General features: G+C 34.0%; 1 long non-coding RNA gene and 1 other non-coding gene across 2 annotated transcripts in view; both read right to left on the bottom strand.

Annotated features, from left to right (window-relative positions):
- The window catches only part of LOC144477109 (uncharacterized), a 131,872-nt gene that overhangs the window by 12,457 nt on the left and 94,351 nt on the right, over positions 1 to 25,064 (bottom strand). The gene's annotated exons all lie outside the window — the stretch shown is intronic.
- Positions 2,762 to 2,834, bottom strand: Trnak-cuu (transfer RNA lysine (anticodon CUU)). Its single transcript has one exon. It is a non-coding gene; the product is annotated as a tRNA-Lys (tRNA).

Here is a 25,064-nt window from a genome sequence, read left to right as displayed (position 1 = left end):
CACCCTAGATTTATGTAACTTTCGCAAGCATAACATTCACGCAGCTATTGTTATAACATTATTCGTTAAATAAAATTCGTCGCGCGTCGTAACAAAAACAATTGTTCGAAAGCTCCCAAATATAACAAATTCCAATAAATATCCCTTGTACTCTAGGCTGACGTAGTACGCCGTCATTTTTTGTTGTTCGATTCTAATTGAATTTCAGCGATCGATTCAATAAGACTCGTCGCCGATTAACACGAGTAAAACGTTTGGACGGCGAGCGCGGGGTGGCAAAAGAAATATAGACGGCGGGCAATAAAATAATAAGGAGACCGAGAATAGGAGAGTGATCGAGGGCGATCGGCGGCCGATCCTCGATCACCGGTGATCTCTGCGGTGATCGGTCAGGCGCGTCGATCTTATCTTTTAACACCGACTTAAATATATCGAACCGGACGGCGTTCCAGGACTTTTTTTTTGCGAACAGCTGCTTTCATTCACGCTGTCCGGACCTCCCCTTCATCAGAAGCTTCATTTTCTGTCAAATGACGGCCGGGCAATTACGTCGACTATGTTCCCTTTTTAAACGCGTGGCCACGGGCTGACATAAAGTCAAGCATTGAAAGCTTCAATCTAAAAGCTTAATTCCGCGGTTCTTGCCTTTCCCTCCCTCCCGCCCCCCACGCACACACACACACACACACTCCGCGCGCTTTTCTGTCGGTGGGGGAACGGTAACACACGGGTAACATGTAATTCCCGAGCCGCGATATCAATTTTATGGTCGCGGCATTCGGTTCTTGTGCGACGGTAATAATTGATATGTCTGCATTGCACACTAAATTGCAATAAGAAAGCACTAAATGAGTAAATGATAGAGAGGTGAAAGTCTGCGTCGGGGAAAAAAAGGTGAACGGTTAAGGTTATTTATAGAAGGGATGAGACAGAAGCATCTCCAGGGATTGGGTTTCAAAGCTTGATTGTCGAGTAAAGTTTGGCGCCATTCAAATTCTTTCCAATTAATAATTATTCGAACAACGATTATTCGGTATTCGTCATAAATTATTGTGTCTGTTCAATTGAATAATTTTTTGTTCGAATAAATTGTTCGCATGTTGTCCGAATAAGGAATTCGGATAAAGATCGTAAAAGTATTCGAATAAGAATTTCTATTCAAATAAGATATTCGAATATAAATTCCATAATTATTCGAATAGAAATTCTATAATTATTTGAATAAGTTATTTGAATGGAAATTCTAAAATCATTCGAATGGAAATTCTAAAATCATTCGAATACGTGTAATTTTTTGCTAGTTTTGTTTTTACGTAATTTTAAATTCCAACTGCTTTTACAGAATTTGACAATTTGAATTCCAATTTGAAAAAGGGTATATGGAAGAAATAAATTCACGAACTATGAAAAATACGCTTTATGTTCCGTCATTTTTATTCAAATAGATTGTTTTCCGTATGAATTTCCATACGAATAAATAGTTATTCGAATAAAATTTTGTTCCAATAAAATCTTATTCGAATAAATTTTTATTCTTTCGAAAATTGTTGTCAGTGTCGAATAAAGAATAGAGTCGATGATAAGCAATATTAAATAATTTTCTGTTTATCTAATGACTATTTTCTTGCTACTTCTTCTGTCACTTGGGTTATGTTATTAATACTGTATAAGGTAACATTCTGATTTAGACTGTTTATTAATACTGCTCACTGGTATTGTTATTGTGCAAGTTACTCTAGTGATATTATTATCGCTTTAGAAGAGTTATTGAAAATTCTGAGCAGTTACTGTTTACAATTTTTTGCCTATAATTTGGTAGTAATTAATTGAACTTAAATTAGAAGTTTTAATAAAACACATTATATGTTACATATATAAACAATAAATTTTTTTTAATTCGATGATCTTCTAAATGAGAATAAAGCGTTCTGTAAACAATCAACGTAATTATTACGCTAAAAATAGTTCCGAAAAATTAATGTTCTCCATTTTTTCACGAGATGTGAGTATTTTCTTAAGTATTTATTTAATTCATTATCGTTCAATATAAATGCAATAATTTGTATTTATTTTTGTTACATTAGGCATTGTCCGTCGGTAAATTGATATTTTTAACTTCGTAATTTCGGGCCGCAACATAAGACGGTTCTCAAATTCCGTGGCTTGACTCATGTCATAACATTTGTATTAAGCGACAATGAAATAAATTATGGCTGAATGCACCCACATTTCAAAATGTATTTTTAGCTCCTCTGATACGCTTATATACCATACCCTAGATAAGGGACAAAAATACGAACTAAAATAGAAATTGAATGTTATCAAAACTGTTCTACATTGCGATAGAATAATGAATAAATTAGAATGCTTAACTAATGTAAAGATATAAATACGATATCTTCAAATCAGTGTTAAGAATTTCCTTAAACATTTCGGTGCGACGAGGCTTCCATAGTTTTTATGATTATAATTCACTTTCGCAATGTTTCGTATTGTACTTCTCAGTCGATTAACAAAGTAACTGCACAATTACTTCTCGGTATAATAATATTATTCCGAAATATAGATGGAGCAATTATACTCCAAAATAGGAATATATATAGTTAGAAATAGATAGTTCTATTCACAATACCTAATTAAGTACAGAGATTATGTATAGACGTTGCAAGTTATTAATAGCGTATCACAAGTGTCTAATTATACTTGTATGAAAAAATGATTATCGTTCAGATAAAATGTTAAAAAAATAAAAAAGAAATGTCGCCCAACGTGGGGCTCGAACCCACGACCCTGAGATTAAGAGTCTCATGCTCTACCGACTGAGCTAGCCGGGCAGTTGATAATTTCGTTAAAAACGTATTATGTTAGGTTTAACTATCAAACATATTAGAATACCTCAATTTACAAATCTCAGCACTAAAAATTAAATTTATATAGATATCCTTACGATATTAAAAGTATGCAATAATGATAAAAGTGCAAATAAATCCTGTTTCCAACAATTTTACAATTAAAAAGAAAATAATGGTTATTAATTATCATTATAAATAGACTAAATTCTTTTTATATTTTTGTAAATAAATTAGACAACATTAAGAATGCTATCACATAATTTTTAACTTTCAATATTATTTCCAATATACTATTTTTAACTGAAATTATTGCGAGAAGGAGTAAATTTTGCAGGAAGGAGTTTTTTTCGAAGGAGTATTTGAGCTGCACTCATAATTAAAATAATTATCAATTGCATTAACTCCAAAATTTCAGGTTATGTAATCGAATTTCAAACTTGAATTGAAATGTAATGAAATTAACACGATTCTGCAGAAGTTGCTACAGAAGTGAAAAGATTAGGCTGAATAAAGATGAATATAAGCTATAAACGTTCACCTCGATCACGAGAAATATATTTATAAAACCACCATTTGCCTTATCCACAAACAAATTCACAATAAATTCTGTGGCTGGAAGAATGAACACCGCAAGTTCCATGTTTCCACTCGCGAGAATATAATCGCTTCGCGTAGAATTTTGTTTCCACAAATTGTTTTTCCCTGACGAATGCATAAATCTGAATTTGAATTAAAACAGAATGCACGACGACAAGTTCGCCATACGTGATAATTGCTATGCCGCGGAGGTAGCGTTTCCTACCAATTTCGCATTATGCACACCTGCAATTTACAGCGGTTTCAGGTCCGCGAGATTAACTGGTTAACAAGGATTAAGTAGTTAAGAAGAATTTCGAGCGGAAGAGGCACCGGCGACTGTCGTTATGGTCTTGCCGGGTACTCTCGTCTATGGTGGCTACGTACAGTTATGTTTGTTTGCTTGGACCGTGTAAAATTGCCGGTCTGGATTAGGGGTGGTCAATTACCACGACCATTTTACAACGGAATATATTTGCCGTGCCGAGTTTTAGTGCCCGCAATTCTACGGCAATCTCAGGTGAAAGCTTCGACGACCGATGATGGGACCGTGTCCAATGATAGACCTCAAACAAGCCATAAGCTTCACAACTCGTAATTTACTGGTGGTAGCAATGAACATCTATCTTAGGTCCGCTGTAATTCTTGCATTGGATAGGTTACAGCCAGCACAATGCTGTTTTAGAATAGACAGGGCGCGCATAGTGCAGGGAATGTTCCATTACGATGCCATGGTTAAGGTCTAGGTGACAGGTAACGTCTTTACCGGATAATCGATGAGCCTTGAATGTGTCGCTTTCCTTAATTAATTTTATCCCTTATTTTCTTTAGCGAGAAGGATGCATCAGTGCTTGTACGATTACGTTTACAGTTATATTTATAGATCGAATCAATCGATTAATCGTCGTGATGACCGTGTCGGATCAATCGACTGATTATTATAAATAAATGTCGATCGTGATTCATATTCGTAATTCTGTACAATGCATAAAATATACCATACTACTTTGTACCTCTTTTACAATTTTTCTAATAAAATCTACTTACACAAATAAAGAATAATTAATATGATATTCAATTTAAATTCTCAACTGGCATTACCCCCAATTTTTAAACCAGTCATACAATTTCAATGAATTCTATTGTAGTCAATCTAACCCATATTCCTAATTCTAATATAATACATGAAATATATCATAATAATCTGAGCCTCTTTTACAATGTTCCTAAGAAAATCTAGTTTCAATCAATTTCGAATTCAAATTTTATAATAAATTTACTCGATTTGTTTCTCTCGAAGAATTCGTTGTCTAAAGCATTGCAATTATATTGTTTATTACAATTAAATATATTTGTCTAATTATAAAATACAATAGCATTTCTTTAGACAACAAGTTAATTACTTTAAACTTTAAATTGACTTTTAATTAAACAACTATTTCATAATAATAAAGTTATAAATTGACATTTAATAATTATTACGATAAAAATGAATTCCCGAGCTGTGAGAAAACGGTGAAATTGTCCGAGAAGAGACCCAGAACCATCAAATGAAAGTTCACACGAATTGGATCACAAGAATTCACCGACACATTATTTATGGTTGCGAGAAAGAACACCGGCGTGTCACATGTTTTCACTCACGAGTTATTGTCGCTTAAAGTTCTGATCATGCATGCTTCAGTAATGCAAAAAGTTTATCATTAATTCCTATAATAAGCATACGATGAAACTATGAAAAGAAATATCTAACTTTTATTAAACTGGAAAAATTAATATAATTTTAAATGCAAACAAATATATACCAATAAATACAAATTTATACATACTAAAATGTTAATGAGAAAAGCCAAATAAATGATAAGCTTGTTATACATTAATTTAGCTCTAAATTATCTTAACAATAAGTTTTGTCAATAAACAATAACACTTCTTTTCTTCTCGGAATAAGAAAAATTATCTTACGGCATTACGATTCCAACTCATCTATTTGTCATTGCATATCTGCTGACAGTTGTTGCATTTGCTGACACTTGTTGCATTTGGTAGAATAGAGTCTCTAATTATTTATGGTGCTCCTTTCAAGACAATTTTATTTCCAGCTAGCTAAAATAATTAGAAACCCTAGCAGGAAAATAATACCACCATTGAATATAGTTGTATAATATAAGATCGACTTATAGAAAAGTCTTCTTTTGTCACCGCATAACTATTTCGGTCGAATTTAATTCAGAAGATTGAACCGCACCGATATAATGAGCTGCGCACGAGAATTAGTAGAGGGGGGGATCATTGTTCTACGCGCGGTATAACGAGCTTGTAGATTTTCAGCAGGATGATGTTATAATCATCTTAGGGGCGCCGACGTTTGAACAAGGGCGTGACCAGGATACGCCGGCGAAAGAATGAGCTACGAAAGATCGAGTGGTGCAATGGCGTGGCATTAGTTACATCTAATCGTGATCTTTCTTTTTTTATTTTTGTACTTCATTATAGTTTCGCCTCGCCTTAGTCATCCGTTCACTCACTAAATTAAGTCATCCACATTCTTCACCTCGTGTGATGCGTTCCGTGCGTTTATTACCTCGTACTTGCTACTAATAACAATATTCTCAACTATAACTTATGTGTTCATATTTAATTTATACACTTGTATTTAAATTATATATATACATATTTGATTTAAATATTTATATTTACCTTATGTATTTACAGTAATTGCATAAATATAAAAGCATCAGTTTTTGTCAGTTTTCAGCATATTTATATATTAATAAATTAATCCCTCTAACTTCTTGAAACAACTAAGACAGTTTCATACACTTTGAAAAAAATTGTTCCGCCTATGTATTAATTACTTGGCTTTGTAATATAAATGCACTCTAGTGATGCAAATTTTCGATATATTTTAATACACTTGTAATACTGTAATACACTGTAATACTTTATCACAGTTTGTATATTGGTGTACAATTAATGTATTCATTCAAAAACCCTAATATATTATTAGTTTCCTTTATGTCGTTATAGTACATAAGGGTGAAATGTATATTCTAATGTCTTTAATTTTAGAATGTAATTCTGTTCCTTTGTTATCAATGTTTAACTGCTCAAGAAACCATAAGCAGGCAATAAAAGATAAAAGATATATAAATTGTTTAATGAATGACATTGTTGTAGCTTTTGTACAGTTTTTTAAGAAATTCTTAACCGTTGATCTTGAATTTTGAAATAACTGTCTAAAAACTATCGATAAATAAAGTATCAATTAAATGTTTATGTAATTTTCAATGTTATGTAATTAAATTCGTTTAGACGTTGCTTTTTTAATTTATATACTTGAAACTGTTCTAGTAAATTTTTACACTATGTCTGCAAAAATGCTAACGTGCCACACAGCAATCTAATGAAACGGGACACCATATTAGGGTGAGTTTGATTATGGTGATCGTAAAGAACAACCGAAAGTGCAGTACAAATAATACAAAAAATCATTTAAATAATTTCACAAATAATTAATTTACTACTTCTTATTTGCAGATAAAATATTATTTTGTCGTGGAATTTTAGAAAAGAAACAAATGACAAATAATTTTATTTTCTCTTTCATCTACTACATATTATACAATATTTATAATTATGTAACATTAAAATTAGTTTCACAAATAAAATATGATTTTTTTATTTAAATTTAAGTGAAAAGTAAATAATATGTATATTCTACTTTCATTGCAGGTCACGTTTTCATAAATATTTATTTTTCATTCATTATCATTAAGCTGTATATTTATTTAGGTCTATATAAATAACAAACAATTATTTTTATCGTTTATTCAATCTCTCAAATAACGAATCACTTATCATTCAAATCACCGTTTAACTAAACGACGTCGAATTCTGAATCGCAGCGAAATAGCATTTTACGCCACGTATCTTTGGTAAAAAAAACCCGATCTCCGTGGATCGATTGCATTTGCATGCATCGAACCACCCGATCGACACCGCAGCTTTCGGTCGAAAATCCGATCGAATATTCCGCGTTCGTTTCATCCGGGACGTCTCAATCAAGCCGCGCAGGTTGGACCGAGCGTCCGGCGGAGACCGCCTCGTATCGCGTTCGATCGACTGTCAAATCCCGAAGCGCCCGGGCGGCTCTCTCCGCGATACGGTTCTGCGCCATTGGGAACCTTTCGATTTTATAGTTTAATAATAGAGCGGCGCGGCGGAGTGTTTGCTTATCGGGGGCCCTGATTTTCGGGCACGAAGACACGGCCGCGCGGTCCTCGCACCGCTTGCACACGTATATGCGAGGGGGAGGGGGGATGGGGGGGGGGGGGGCAGGCACCGGCGGAGGGAATCCGGACGAAAAGGCAAGAAGAAAAAGCGGCAGGGGCGAGAGGGCGGGGAGGGAGGGAGTCTAGGGTAAAAAGAAAGGTGAAATAAAAAGAGAGCAGAGGAAAGGGAAGAGAGCGGCATGGATCACGTGCAAAGAGGGATGGAGGTGACTTGTGCGGAGCTGCTTAGCCGAGTTATGCCTCCCACCTGCGGCTCTCCTCTGCCTCTCTCCCCCGGCCACCACCACCATAATCGAAGCATAATTTCGGCCCGTGGGCTGCCCTCGCGTATTTCGGACGGTCCTTTCTATAGGCCGTGCACGACCCTCTTCATTATACTGGGTGTTGCCTATGCGCAAGTATAGCTATTTGCGAGATCGATTTTGATGTATTTCTATTTGGGTCTCTCCGTTGGGGGAGAACGTTCGCCCAGCTTTCTCGTTTGGACTGTCAACGAGCTCGTTCGCAAACTTGAAGAGTTATTGTACATTTCCTTATTGTCGCATTTAATTTGCATGTTGACGAACGCGAAGACCGAATGTGAGAAACATTATTAAACACTGTCGATCGTGTAACAGCTTCCAGATTTATTATTTCATAATTTTTAGCAACGTAATTCGTTAATTAAAATAATTTGTTAAAGAAACTTCGTTGCTCAAGCATCTTCTTCATTCCTTGGTTTAAGTACATTTTTATTTTTATTTATATGAATATTAATACTGTTTATATTCACATTTTTTGCGCTTTTTATTACAATAACCTTTCATGTATATATTAATAAATATTTAATAATTACATTGTATAATATTAATTATATAATATCATATATTATGTTATAAAGTATATGATATTTTAAATTATATTTACCTAAAATTATATTTAATTATATTTATTTTGATATATTATATCATCTTTACCATGATTTTGTACAATTAGGCCTGTTGAAAATCTGACGACTGATAGAGGATAATTGTATGATAATTAAGTAATTTATAAATTAAATCATACTTCATATTAACGATTTTCATATGAACACTTTTCAATAAAAATGTGTTACGTAGTAAAAGCAGATCTTTACCATAACATCTTCAGGTCGATCGATCAATACAGTCGATTTCTTCATAAATAAACAATGGTTAGTTCAATGAACAATAGATTGTTCAAGGAAATCATTTTCTCTAAGAAAAAGAGACATCGACATTTTCTTTTGTTCTTTTTCTAGTTGAGTTCATTCGTATGTTATATTATAATAAAAATTGTGCTTTGCGTTAATAGCGGCACTGTTACTTATTTACAGCTAATTTCCAAAATGTTTATTTCTCTAAATGTTAAGATCAATGGACTTACACTGATCAGCTTCAGCGTGCTTGAGTGAAAATGAACGGTTCTATTGAAAAATTCGCGAACGCGGATCGACTAAAATCTGCCACACTGTACATTATTTAAATCAGCTTTGGGAAAGTTATCGATTCACGGTGCACACGCTCTATAGAAGCTCGTAATCGTAGTATCGATGCACGTATAGACATAACGAGGCTCGGCGTAATTTAATGTGCTTCAGGCGCGATTTTTATTTCTATTCGTCTCGTAATAAACGATTATCATAATAACCGCCATTACGGCGCGGGTTTACCGTGGAGCACGTCGAAGTTCGGCCAGAGGTAAGAGAATTAATACACTTGCGGAAAAAAAATACGGTCTCGGAACTACAGCTATATTCCATTATGAAAATTCACGAAACCACCGGGGCCGGGAGAGCTTGCTTCTGCCAGCTACGACGGGACGCGGCCACCGCTATAAATGACCTGTTCCGACTGCCATTGCGAAGCGTGGACACTGGTAATGGTCCCGTCATTTACGAAGTGACGATTTGCATATTTAATCTATCATCGATAAGCGGGACAATGATTTGCATATACGGCGACATTAAAACCTAGTAGGACTCCGGTCATTATTCCTCATTAGCTGCAACATTCACGCAACTCTAATTACGATGTTATTCGAATTATTAGCGTACGTAGAAGCGAACGTGGTCGGAAAAAGCTCGCGACACGGCAAATCACCGTATTATAATATTTTAGTCCCGGCTTTACTATCTCATTGTGCCAATTTGCCATTCCGTGCTGATCGCTCGCGGTGTTTATAATGATTGAAAACATGTAACGTCGATTTTTGCGACAATTACCGAGTGACTTACGGTATTGTCGCAGCAAATGAACGAAACTCATTCCGGGCAACGTGTACAGTCAGTCGTGAAAACCGTCGTGTCACGTGATTTTCAAATATTTCGAAGACTAGATATACGATGTTTGTCATTTTTATTTAGCTGATGTATTACGTGAAATGATGATGAATGCATTACATTAAATATTTACTTACTTAAATATTTTATTAAATATTTTAAAGTACAGTTAAAGCGGTCATGCTCCGCGTACGAATTAATTTTGACAGCCGTCACCAATTAACGACATAAAAGAGAAACCGTTCTTAATTTATCGTCACGAGAATTATAAAGTATCAGCATAATTGTGAAAAGTATTTTATACATGTGTGTGCGTGTATGGTGAATATTCTTAACATTCTATACTCTACAACATAATATAGTGCATATTGATTAGACCATGGGTTCTACGTATTTAAGATAAAACAAATAGATTAAATTCAAAACTCTCAGGTTTTTTAATAATTTAAAGATGCTGTTGTATATCATTTTGGACTTATTATAATATTTAAGAAAAAGAATAGATGTATATCTACCTCTTCTGTATCGTAACAAATGCGAACAATTTTTATTTTGCTTAAAAGTCTGTAGTTTGCATATTTTGCATTTGATTGTGTATAAATTTTACATGCATTTTACATCTTTATCGTACAAAGCTTGCGCAGTGTACTATTTATTTAACCAAAATCTGAAGGGAAAGATTGTTGCATCTAATAAATAGTTCTTCTTGAATGTTACCGTACCATTTCGTTCATCACTGACCAAATAAAACAACAATTGACTGCAGTTAATAATAGAATAAAATTAAGTAGAATAGAGTAGAATAAAATAAAATAGAATAAAGTAGAATAAAATAAAGTAGAATAAAATAAAATAGAATAGGATAGAGTAGAATAAAATAAAGTAGAATAGAATAGTGTAGAAAAAAATAAAATAGTATAGAATAGTGTAGAAAATAATAAAATAGAATAGAATAGTGTAGAAAATAATAAAATAGAATAGAATATAATAGAATAAAGTAGAAAAAAATAAAATAGTATAGAGTAGTGTAGAAAAAAATAAAATAGAATAGAATAGAATATAGTAAAATGAAATAAAATAGAATAGAATAAAGCAGAATAAAATGAAATAGAATAAAATAGAGTGGAATAAAATAAAATAGAATAAAATAGAGTGGAATAAAATAAAATAGAATAGAATGGAGTAGAATAAAATAAAGTAGAACAGAATAGAGTAGTATGCCGTGGGAAGGAACATGGTTGCCAATTCACGGGACGAAAGTTTTTGTGAATAACTATTCGAAGATTTATGAAACGACGATATTGTTCGTATAATTTACCGCCTCTAGATTTCTTTCCCAACGCGCGCAACATTATGTATCGAATATTGCTTTATGGTTATCGTGCCTTAATTACGGTCATTATAAGCCGACAAGATTGTGTCGCGTTTCCCTTAATACCGATCCCGGAGCGATACTTTGAATACCGAGGGCTCCGGGCACAAATTCCTGGAATATCGAAATCTTTTTCTAATATCGACTACGCGCGGGGCCCTTTCTCCCCTAACATTCGGGACGGTTAGAACAGTTAGACGTTTCTCGAAGTCCGTATTGTTCGCGTCACGAAACCGTGTTACACCACTGTGATTTACAATTTTCGGGCAAAGCTATGCGTGACGTAACGCGTCTTTTAAGCATTCACGGACGACTTAAATGGCGCAAGCTCGTTCCTTCGCGCCTCTGTAATTTTTGTATCAAACTCTCGTTGGGAAATAATCGCTCCGAGATATCGTTTTAACATGTTCCTGAAATATAATTGATATCATTAGAGTAGAAAGTATTATCGTAAACATTCAATTTACTATAATTGAACAATTATTTTTGTTACGAAAAGTATTCAATAGTTGATTCTTCTTTCATTGCTACGGTGACACTTTACTGGTTATTCATTACTATGACTTTATAGCGTTCAAGCGTCATTTTATCAGTCATCTTTACTTCGTTCTACGTTCACGTGTTCTTGGTCTTATAAATCGCGATATAATCTTTACTTGTAATTTTCATTTGTAACTTTTACTTGTAATTCTTATTTAGAATATTTACTTATAATTCTTGCTCATAATTTTTGTCTATAATTTTTACTTATATTTTTTACTTATAATATTTACTTAGTCCTGGGCCTGTAATCTGCTATTTATAGAGGTAATATTTACCTGTTTAATATTTATATTTATAAAGGTAATAATTAAGCAGGGACATCTTTAACATGGCAATCTCGATACTTCTAGCAAGTTCACGCAAGAACGGATATAATAATACAAAAGTAACTGTACAGATGTCGTGGACATCTTACTTCTACTTTATCGATAGCATTTTACTACTGCGATCTCTGTACAACATACGTAAAATGTTTAAAATTCTTCTTATAAGTAGGAATCACAATTTCGAAAGTTGAATTAGGTTCTAGATTGATCTTTAACTTGTTATCATCATTGTAAAATTAGTTGCATAATTTTTCTGTGCAGGAATGTTTACCCGAATGAAATTTGTATAGAAAAGGGTTGCAATTTTAAGATTAAAATTGAAATAAAATAATCATATACATAGTAACGAAATAAAATAAGATGGTCATGTATATAGTATATAGATTTATGTTTACACTTCTTGCCAATAATATAATCAAATTGTGACGTACACATGTACATATAAATTAACATGAATTTAACATTGTAAATGTTATGCAAATAATAAAAACTGTAGAATAACCTCTCGTTGAAGATTACAACTGCATAAATATAAAAAGACTGTATATACTATATTATACAATATTTTTACTGTTTTGATATAATTACAATACACAGTAAACTAATTTCCATCACTTATCATTTAATTTCAAAAATCAAAAGCTTATAATCAACAATTTGAATTGCAGATGATGTTGGGATCGGGGATATTAAAGTCACGTAGTCGTGTTTAAGACAGAAAAATGGTAAAAAAAAGGACATAATACATTCATTCTGTTAAAAATCGTCTTTGCTATACATACATACTTTCGTAAAATGTTGTTTTACCGTGTTTGTCGCGCGACTGCCCCATAGTGCGACGCCAAGAAGGGCCTTCTTTCCGAGTCCCGGAAACTTGGTAGAAACGGCCACCACCCGTGGTCACGGTAAGTCGCGCGCAACTGCAGGGTGTATATAGTCACCTGCTTGACCGATTAGTTTCATCCATCATACGCCATAAAGGAAGTCGAGGGCTGAACAATATCTGATTTCGGGCTCGTCCTGTGTGGCGTTTCGGAATCGCGGTGGGGCCCCGTGGTACCCGGGGACAGACGAACCCTTTTGTGGCCCACGAGGGCCACCCTCTTTAAGCGTTGCCCGAGTAAAAAAAGGGGGACTCCGGCGCGCGACACAACCTGCCCTTTTTACAACCGTCTCGCCTCTCTATTCAATAACGTTGTCCACGGATGACCGTGTAAACACCGATACCCGGTGAAACACGTAGGACGCACAATGAAACACCTTTACGGCTCCGCGCGCAGTACCGGGCCTCATTCTTTTTTTTTTTTCCCCGGGGCATCGTAAATGGGAAACAATGCAAACAGGAAGTGATCATTGTTCCCCGCTTGAAACGCCCCGCGAATCGTGTCAAACGTTCGGGATTAGACAGCGCTGCTTCGGTACATTATGCTTCGGCTGCGTTAGAGAACATTTTTTAGTCAGATGAAGACTGGCGAACAACATTTGATTTTCATGTTGTCGAATGAATGCAATCATGATGAATGATGTTGCAATCGAATCGAAATGTATCATTTCTCTCGATAAGATTTTATTCGAGTAAGATTTTGTTCGAATAAGAATTTATTCGTACACAGGTATGCATATAAAAAATATAAATAATACCTTAAAAAATATAAATAATTCCTTTTTCTCAAATGTTGCATCAGAAAGTTTGTTACTTGAAATAATCTTTTTGCGAGTAATTTTTTAAGTAGTCAAAATTACACTGATCCTGTATATATTCGTATAAATATATTCTTATGAAATTATTTTATAAGAATTATACGAATTATTGATCGAATAAGTTTAATAATCTTTATTCGAACAAAGAATGTTGCGAATAATTTATTCGAATAAATGAAGCATTATTGAAATATATAGATAGAATAAATTATGAGGATAACATAAATACATTGATTTATCTTTTGTATAATTCTCGATAGCACAATTATATCTTACAATAATATTGTTAAAGTTACTATGAGTATACTAAAAATATTTTAACCGCATTGTTTTTGTATTACTTTTCTGTACGATTCTTAATAGCGCGATCATATTGTCCAATAATATTGTTAAAATTAAGGTATGTATACACTTACCGGCAAAAGTTAAGAAACATGATAGACATGTGGCTTTACTCACACAAAATGAGTAAAGTATAGTATAGTAGTATAAAGTGCGTATAGTAAGTAAAATTAGTATTGCGTGTATATCATATTATGTGTATAGTACTGTATAGCCTTTTAATTCTTTATTTCAATTTTATTCTTTAGCTTTTGTATTTTGTCATATGTACCAAATAAAACAATATTTCCATATACACAGTGCGTTGCATGCTCCACTATAATATATACCTTTAAATTGAATAAGTCGTATGTTTATTAAAATATCAAATTCTTAAAGTTAACAATATATAATATTTCTTAACTTTTGTCACTAACTGTATGTAACCTACATTAGTTAGTTTTTATATTATGTTTATATGATTATTGATACCGCAACGATCGTGCATCGATACGATTAAAATGATTAATGTATGAGACGTTTAATGTAAATTTGCATAGTCGAAGCAGAGGAGCGTCGGTTCTTGTCGGTGGCCAGCAAACCAGCAGCCGAGTATTTGAGCCGGGTGATCTAGATAAACTAGGACGAGATAACTTTCCACGAATTCTGGAATCCGTCTATCGGGGAATCTAGGGAAACGTGACGCTGAACACCTCTAATGCGGTTCAATTTGGAATTCCAGGACGGGTATAGAGTTTCGGCTGGGAAAACGACGATGGCACCGTAAAAGGGGGCCCCCGGCTTGGGCGCGATCGTCCCAGCGAGAGAGGAACAATTCCCTTGCCAACCCTTTTCTAGTGATTAATGTATGCAAAGATAGGGCGTCTCGGAACATGCCCATCCGCCTGATTGGCCGGAACGAAACCGGACAAGCAAAAGCAATCTCTTTGGCGAGTCAATTTAACCGGTGATCCATTGAAACGTTTGCTGGCTTCAAAAATAACTTCAAATTAGAGCAATCGCGCGCGCTTTATCAACAGTGCGAAACTATTCTCTATTGTCTTCCTAAAATTTAATGATCTGTTGGTTCTCTCAGAGGATTCAATAGAGGTACAATCTCTATAGAAAAGCATTGAGTATAGCATCATTCACTTTATTAGGAACAGACTATAAGTATTCGTATTCATATTACTTTCCAATATATTTTTGACTGTTAAAATATATTTTATTTTCCCTTCTCATAAATTTTCGTAAACTGCTCGATACAAATTAACGCTTGCGTGATTACTATTATTTTACAGTTGTCAGATAAATGACCAATTTGTTGGTATATTTATAGAATATGTTCAAAAATCAATCGTAATGTTCACTAGAAACGAGGCTCTTCTGAACGATCATCAGACTGTCGATTTTATGCATTTATATTTTTATCAACCGACTGAAATTATTCGTTTACCATAATTTAAGAAGAAATTTTTAGTTCGCATATATATTTGCCGTTTACGTGATCATTTGGTTCTGAATTAACATAATTGACTAATACACCTTTTCCTTTCCATTATGACCTAATTATTTGTGTATTTTAATTCTTACAATTAAATTATATTAACAATGCAATAAAGTAAATTTATTCATAGTTCACGATGTTGCATCAGAAAAATTGTGACGAATAATTGAATAGAATAATTTGTGACGAATAATTGAATAGAATAATTTGTGGCAAATAATTGAATAGAATAATTTGTGACAAATAATTAAATAGAATAATTTGTGGCGAATAATGAATAATCGTTTATTCGACTAATGTTCGACAAGATATTCCAATAAAGTATTCGAAAGACGCATTGGACAAACGAAAATTCATTCGAATAGTTATCTCGATTGAATATTTCTTCGAAACAATTCGGATAATGATCTGATGAAGCCACGGCTTGGCGCGCGCGAAGCAGCCATTTGTTAGCGAGCACGCGGTCGCGAATAGGGGATCTTTCAAAGACCGAGATTCTGGAATAACTTCGGTGGGGACAGAGGAATACCGCAGGAGGGAGGACGATTCCCGCAGCAACCCTTCCAGTATGATTAATGCGCGCGAAGATAGCGCGTTCGTGGGCAGGCCCATCCCCGTCGAGGGCGTATTAGTTCAAAGAGCGAGAAAGAGAGAAACGAAGGGAAGAGCGGAAAAAAATCAAAAAGCTCGCACATCCGAGGAGCTCTTTCATTATAGGTGCCCCCGTGTGTTTATTGTCGAGGGAGGGGGGGGGGGGGGGCCCAATTCTTCCCTTTTTCTCTCTGGTCGTCGTCTCTCTCTTCCATCTCCGTCTGCGTGCCGAAAATCGTAAACTCTTTCGGGGGTTTCGGGAGGCCGGACCCCGTAAACCGTAGGACGCCGTTTCTTACAAGATACCGAGAGTCCGATTTTCGACATCGGGACTATAGATCCTGCTCGCAGATAAGGGCCTTGTACGCCGATTTCTCGGATCGACGATCGTAAGTCTGCGCGCACCTAAGCGACTCTTGTCTAATGAATCCACGGAATTTCGGAGACCTTTTTACGATCCACCGACGACGACTGTCGGTCGGTCACGGTCGGTTTTCGTCGTATCGATTGGTGTTAAGCGGAATGTTTTATAGTTTCTATTGTATTGTTGGACGAGCGGATGGCGTTGTTAAGCTCCGACGAAAGTGTCTCTACTAGTTGTCCTGTAATAAACTTTTTTTTATTTCGTACAACTTTCGGCGGTGTTTAGCCAGTTGACACGTCCTTTCCAGCTTCATTAGGATAGGGTAAATAACGCCTAGAGCTGGGCAATATTTCTAGAGGAAAATATTTGATATACTGTCTTAATTAATAGATTCGTTAGAATTCAAATAAAATAGCACTTGAAGTAGGACGTGAAATGTCGATGAATAGAATATTTTGATAATCCACAGTCTAAGTCTTTTAAATAAATATTTTATTCTATTTTATTTTATAATATAAAATATGAGATAAAGTAGCTTTTACTTTAATAACGTAAAATATAATGAATGAAATTTATTGTATTTTTAAATACAGCTATTGGCATGTAACGGTGTATATTTTATGTACGTTTATAATATACAATAAATTAAGTAAATCAAATATTCTGAACTATAGCAGAAATATTTTCAATGTATCTCAAATAAAATACTAAGCAAAATAATAATTGTCTGCATCACCTATGAGATCTAGGATCTAAACACAAGATTCCTTTTTCTTTAACAATTTTAATATGTTTAAAATATATCAACATTCTTACTTTCTTTGAATCTTTTCACTGTCTTAAATTATACATTTTACCATAAATGCATAAAATGCACAGTCTAGCAATAACAAATTGACAATTGAACTTCCCGAAAACTAAACAGGGTTAAATTAACCAAAAGCGGTTTTAAAACTGGTGCCAGTAATAATAAATCGATTATATTCATATTTATTTATCATTTATATATTATATTCATATATATTTATCATTTATAAAACACCAATGTTTGTTTTATGGTGGTTTGCTCTTATTACGAAACCAATGAAACGGTTATTTATTTTATTATATTGCCGTGTAACGTTACCATTTTAACCCTTATTGAAACATACATTTGTAAATAAATAATGTTCACTTTTTCACCTGTTTCGCAGGAGATTAAATACGATGCTCAAGTAACCACCCTATTTTCCTTTCTTCAGAGATTACAAGCTCTTTTACAGTTCGACAAATAATTTGTTAAAAATTTAGTGAATCGATATTTAAAAAATATGCGTATCATACTACTTAACAATCGTTCGATCGATTTCCCGAGGATCGGATGCGCCATGCCAGTCCGATTACAGTTACGATCGGCATATACCCACCGTGAAGAGCTCGTCACCGCTCGGAGACCCAGAAAATCTCGGCCGAGCGGTCTTCGCCGGGACTGATTAATTGAAGGCTAAGGGTTTCGAGACGTTAAGTGGTTCACTGAAATGTTTCTATGGGCTGACGGTGGGAGCCACAAGAGGCCGCGCGTGGATTCAAAGCCGAACGAAAGGACAAAGGAAAAAGAAGGAGAAGAATGCGACCTCGACCAGTTGCCGCTTCTTTCGTGTCAAAACACGGCGCTAATACATCATTAAAAGAACGCGCCCCTAGCGTGAACGCTAGCGCCACTGAGGGGCTACAAGGACACCGTATAATCGATCGACTTGCCTTCGATAAATATTGCGTTCTTGCCTATACGGGCTCTCCACTCGTTTCTGTATGGAATTTCTTAACCCTCTTGGTACCGAACAACGACATATCGTTGTCGGCTATCGTTGGAAAGGCAATTTTCTTAATATTTTTATTAAACAACAATTTCATTTCTTATTTCTTCTCCCCTTTCGAATTTGTTATTTATCAGGCTTTTCAAAATTCTTGCAAGTTCTTTCCGAAACTTTATCAAACTTTATCAAACTTTATCAAACGTGTTTCAACCCTTTGCACTCGGAGCCATTTTAACTGTAAATTTGAAACAATTTTTCTGGTTCGTGGTATTTCCATTCTATTTAAGAAAATAAATTTTTATGCATACAAAATTTATTCTTGTGTCGTGGGGCCACATATTTGGGTCCCCATTTCCAATAATTTATCACATAATTTTTTAACGAGAGAAACAAGTTATAATCGGCTGGAGCAAGGTCTGGGAAGTTAGGTTATGTTAAGTCCCATCAAATACACAAAGGAACTTTCTTCGGATAAAATCCTGGCTTCGCAACAGTTGAAGGACGATTTTCCATAGACCAAGTGCATTTTCGATGCACATTATCATATAAAATCCAAGTCTCGTCTCCAGTGACGAGTCTCTTTAAAAAAGGATCTTGCTCATGTCGCCGAAGAAGCAAGTGGCACGTAGAGACGCCGGTTCATAAGGTCGGTCTCCGTCAATTGGTATGGAACCCAAACTTCGTACCGATTCACATGTCCCATATTGTTTAAATGATTATGTGCCGTTGTCCTGGGAATATTAGTGGCGTCCACTATCTCGCGTACACTATATCGCGGATTTTCATCGAGGATACTCTCGAGGTCATACACAGCGTGGCGTGGAAAGACTTATGGGACACTCTAATACATGAGGCTCATGCAAGTGTCCTTAATCAGACTCCCTTAACCCCTTGACTACCGCGGACTTTGAGACGCGTCGGTTGTACTATACAATAAACATTACGATTTACACCAAGAACGACGAAATTTTCAGTAGAGATGCATTTTTCTGAAAACATATTTCAATAATCAAGAAACTGAATATCACTGCATTAAAACGATATTGTTTATTTCGTCGTATCCTGAGCCGAATTGCTACTACAAACATTAAAAATTTAATATTAATGTAAAGCTTGTTTTTACAACGTATCTAATAGTTTAATAAAGTGTAAGATCTATCGGAATAATTGTTAATAAAATTTTCAGAGCGCCTATAGGCGACTTCCGTGTTAGAAAGCGAAATTGCGTCCGAACGCCTTTAGGCGTCCTCGATCTCAAGCAACCACAATGGGATAAGCGCCTATAGGCGTTCTCAATGTCACGGACGCAACAATTCTAAGCATGGGCGCCCACAGAAGCCTAGGGGTTAAGTTCGTCAAACAACCACTCAGCTACGATCACAGAAACGATCGCGTGAAAGCTTTGTTTATATTTAATGCTAGTTCTCGTTGAACATAGTATAGTAATTGTGCTCGTATCTTTTTATTAATATATTAGAAATTTTTTATCATTTACGTTTTTACAGCCAGAAATACAAATGGCCTTTCATTGCACCCTTTATTGATACATTTATTTTGTTCGATGATCTCGTCGGATCACTGTTATTTGGTAGAATTGCTGAATCACTTATTAATGCAGCATTAGTTCTGTCACTGACATTTATAAATGGAGCTCGGAAATAACGTTTCTGGCACATAAAGAGAGCTTCATTTATTAAGTTTTCTTATTAAAATATAGCATAAAAGTGGAGTGATTTTTATATTATTATCCTGTATTTAATATAGGATATTTTATTTCATATATACCCTGTATAAAATATAGGATGTTTTATTTCAGCATATGCAGTTAAAAGAATATTTATAACAATTTATACAGTTTATACAGTTAAAAGTATAATATAACAATTCAGTGTAAATAATTGTTCGTATACAGGGAAATATTTTGGTAAAATATTTTACGATATTATTAGAAAGACTCGGATGTAACAATTTTCAGAGAAACAGTGTACCATTTCAATTTAAATAAGTTTATTTGGTCGAACATGGAATGTTTTAGCGTGCCGGACGGTTTGAAATTGTTAGGAACGTGTAATGTTCACGGACTAGATGTGTATCAGTTTACGCGAATAGTTTATAGAAATTTGTCCGAAGGATATCGTACACACAGATAGATAACCCTTGTATATCGCGATTTCGATGGAACACGGCACATAAATTGTGGTAAAACTTGCATAACGCTGGCAATTTTCCGTAATGCTATGCATAGACTTGTACATGTTGATACTCAGAAAAATACGAAGTGGTGAAAGCGGCGATTTAGTATGTATAAAGCATCTCAGAATATGTTTAACATTTTATGGTTCCATTATGTTGCTCTTTCATCGTCCTTTCCGGTGCTATAAAATGTCTCTATTCTATGTACAGGTGTGTCAAGTTTCTGCTGCACGGAATTCTTCATTCCACGTATTTCAATAATCTTGTTCACGTTTTCTCGCTCGCGTGTTTCGTAAATAGAACATTTTCTGAAGTGTACGCATTTCTGAATTTATTGTGATACAATAATTGAATTGAACAGACTATAATTAAATGTATTTCACTATTATTTATTAAAATTATTTATTTATCAGGGTCGTGTTTATCAAGGAACATATTTCAGAATTTATTATATTACAATAATTGGATTGCGTACACTATAATTAAATATATTTCATACATTTACTATTAAAGTGTTTTTCTTTTTTTTAATTATTTTTAAACAGACAATACTTTATTGCTTCAAATTAAGAATGCAAAATTATATGGACTTTCAGAAAGTAAAGAGAATTTTATAACGATGTTACAAAATGTTTATTATTTGACAACCTTGTTGAGAAATTAAAAATATTTCGGAGCAGTAAAAATGATAAAAAAAGGCGAAAGTGTTTCCGTAAATTTATGCGAATTTTCCAGAATGCAACGATAATGCACGTACATTATAAACTATAGAGATAAATCTTAATTCGTTGAGGTTATAATGCGACTAAAGCGTGAACAGTATCATCTTGTTGGATCGGTACAGATGAATACAATTTATTATGCCGTGATAGCACATAATGCTTTGCAGACGTATATCTTGATTTACGACAGCCGCACTAATTCATTTAATAAAACACGGTATTGACGAGGAATCATTGACGCAAGCATTAATCACAGCTGTGCACAACCCCGTATTCATTCGGTGTATTTTTAATAATACGATCGTTGACATCATGGGACACCCAGTGTGCATTATTTCAAGTGCGTTATTAAAATATGCATTGTAATTAATTAAATTGTAGAAAAACTTGCACAACTTAAATTATAGATTATAAATCATAAATCTACTACGTTGTCTTTAATAAATCACTAAATACAGAAATTAACTGTTTAAATTTTATAATACATACAGAAATTAATTAACAAAAGTAGGAGTAATCCAATTGTCTGCAAAATAATTTATTATCTGAATTTTTTCGTAGAAATTAATGTTTGTAAAATTGTTTAATCTAATATTAGAAAACGTAAGATATGCGAAAGTATTATTTTTAGGAAAAAAAACATTGTAATTTAATATAAAATTAGGCAATATAAAATTTTGTTTAACTAGAAAATTAAATATCAAAGGAGCCATGTTAAAGTAAATTAGCAGTCTGTGGATCTATAAGGAAAAGAAAAATTTACCGTTACAAGGAACAAGAGTCACCGGATTCTCTCTTTAATAACTTTAATGAGATTTATTATTTATTGTTCGAAATTATAGATAATAACCTATCGTTTGTAATTTACTCGCGTTTCTTATAAATGCATCAAATCCGCTGCACATAAATTACTTTCAATTTTTCACGTTCATCATAGTCGTGTAATATATAGGATGGACTATTTGTTGGTGTCTTTTTAAAACTGTTATAAAAGAAACTATTTAATATTTTTTCAAAGGTTAATGCTTCATTAAAAAGTGCAGACCTTCTTACACTTAATATAAATATTCTTATTCGTCAATTTATTCGAATATAAATTGATTTGGATAAAGTTTCGTCGGCTTTATATATTTGAAAAATTGTTCGAATAAGTATTTATACGTATAATTTAATATACTCGAAATGTATTTCGAATAGAATTTTATTCGAATTGCTATTTAAACAAAATTTTATTTCAACACTCTATCATCATCATTTCATTTTATCATCATTCGAAGAATTAATTCGAAATAAAGTCGAATAAAATTACATTCAAATAATGCTCAACTGCATATTAAACCAATTTGTTAAGTACATATTAAACCAATTAATAATCATAATTAATCGATACGTGTATTCTTTTTAATAGATTTAAAAAGATCTTGAAAGATATTAAACATTTCTGCTTATAGCAATTTTAAAAAAAAAATAGCCCAAAAGATGGCCCACCCTATATAATCAGAATCTCCGAAGCGCGTCGCAAAATGCATCCTCGATAATAGATTCTGAATCCTGGCCAAATAAACGAACGACCGTCTCTATTACTTAAACCGTTCTAGATTAATATAATTGAATGGCTTCGACTATAGGGTTCGCCGTTATGGAGAAGAATAGCGTAGCCCCGTTCCTACCTCGGGGTGGCAGCCGGGCCGAGCCGCGAAGGAGCTAAATGACAAATTGATGCACTGTTAAATTGGCGGGCGAGCCGATGCAGGTAGATGCATTCGGAGATACACTCGTAACTTCTAGGTACGGGGGCCTTGCCACGGTCTCCCGCGGTCGAATTTGCGATGCCCTCCGGCCCGATCGTTATACATCGCGGTTCCTAAATTAGTCTCAACTCACTCTGATTGAACACCGGCGCAAGGAACCCCTTAGCGATCGCGCGCGGCCCGCTTCGATCGAGGATTTATCGCGCGGCGCGATCGACGAATACTGAAGCCGTGCGCGGTCTTGTCGATGATCGCCTTGTCCCGAGACTGTATCGCGAGCACACGATTGTTGTTCAATACAAGATAATAATATTAGACAAATCTTGAATCTATGGTACAGTATTCTGGTGTCGTGTTATCATTCTCATTCATTTTAATAACAAAAATAATCGAATCGTGATGTTAATTCGATTAACCGTATTCGACAATTTTGTGAATAACCTAGTAAATATATATGATCGCAAATTATTTTATTACAGATAAAAGCGAATGTTGCTTCTTCTGTTATTAAGATTCGTGAATGAAAGTGAATTGAGATTTATTATGCAATATTTACGCATAAAGTTCTTTGCATATTTTGGCAAGCATGTATTGTTGTAGAAATTGTTCGTAATTTAAATAAATCCAGTCTTGTCATTGTTATAAAACTCGTTAATTTATAATAACAATCATAATAATCGTAACAATTTTATTCATATCTACGGATAAAACTCTCTGTTGATAATAAATATTTTATATAGCCGTAACAAGAATAAAATAAAAAGAATTATCTATTTGAACATACATGTAAGAGTATTACATGGAAGGTAAGGAGGAAATATAAATGTAAAATGATCAGGCATGCAAGTAGAACCGTTGCAAAAAATGAAAAAGAAACACAAAGGAAAGACAAAAAAAATGGTAAATACAGTAAATAAATGGCAAAAAATGAAAAAAATTAGGTTGAGAAATGGGGAACGGTAACCATTATAAAAGTAGAGTGCTTTAAAGATGAGTATGAACTTTGGTAATAATAAAAATAGAGTCCATGGCGATTTGCATGGATTAGTAGACGGCTGAAACAATTATGATAACCATACATAATTATGGTAACAGCGCACGGTGAAGTTCAAACAGAAAAGTAGAAGTATGTAAAGTTGAAGTGTGTCTAGTGGTACTAAACGTTGCACAAAAGTTTAATTTCTCCAAAAATATTAGAACAGTTAATACGATTGTTAACACATATTCGTCCACATTACGAAATTTCGCTATTTCGCAAACAATCACCAATAGTCGAATGACGAAAATTTGTCATTTGTATATTACATAAAATAATTGATTCTTGTTCTTTTGATTCTAAATAAATTAAATCCTAATTTTTACCAAACAAAGATAAATAAACTTCGGAATATTGTCGTCTACAATATCTGCTAATGGTTCAATATTTCCTTATCTTCAAGTTGATTTATAAATAGAATAATCATTATAAATAATAGTTGATAAATCCTTCATATTCTAGTGTCAAGCATATCATAAAAAATTATAAAACTATGATTAGGCAAGAGTAAGAGAAGCATTAACCAATGTTTCTTATGAGGAACAAATTAGAATGTTTGCTTAAAGGGAATATTATTTGATATTAAAATACTCCAAAATATTTAATGTAATATATTATATTATATATAATAATACTTGGAGGAATATATTCTAATAATCGAGGTAATCAGCTTGGAAATTAATTTTAAGGATCAATATATATATATATAAATCCAGCGCGTGTCGATGTAAAGTTGGTGAACGGGTTAATGGTTGCTGCTCTCATGTAACAGTAACCTTATGGTTTTTTATATGCTCGACACCAATCCACGAGGAATTTGCTTGTTGAATATTTTAA

The sequence above is a fragment of the Augochlora pura genome, chromosome 11 (genome assembly GCF_028453695.1).
Source record: "Augochlora pura isolate Apur16 chromosome 11, APUR_v2.2.1, whole genome shotgun sequence".
In the NCBI taxonomy this organism is placed as follows: domain Eukaryota; kingdom Metazoa; phylum Arthropoda; class Insecta; order Hymenoptera; family Halictidae; genus Augochlora; species Augochlora pura.
Note: the sequence above shows the minus strand (reverse complement) of the source record. Positions and strands in the feature narration are given on the sequence as shown.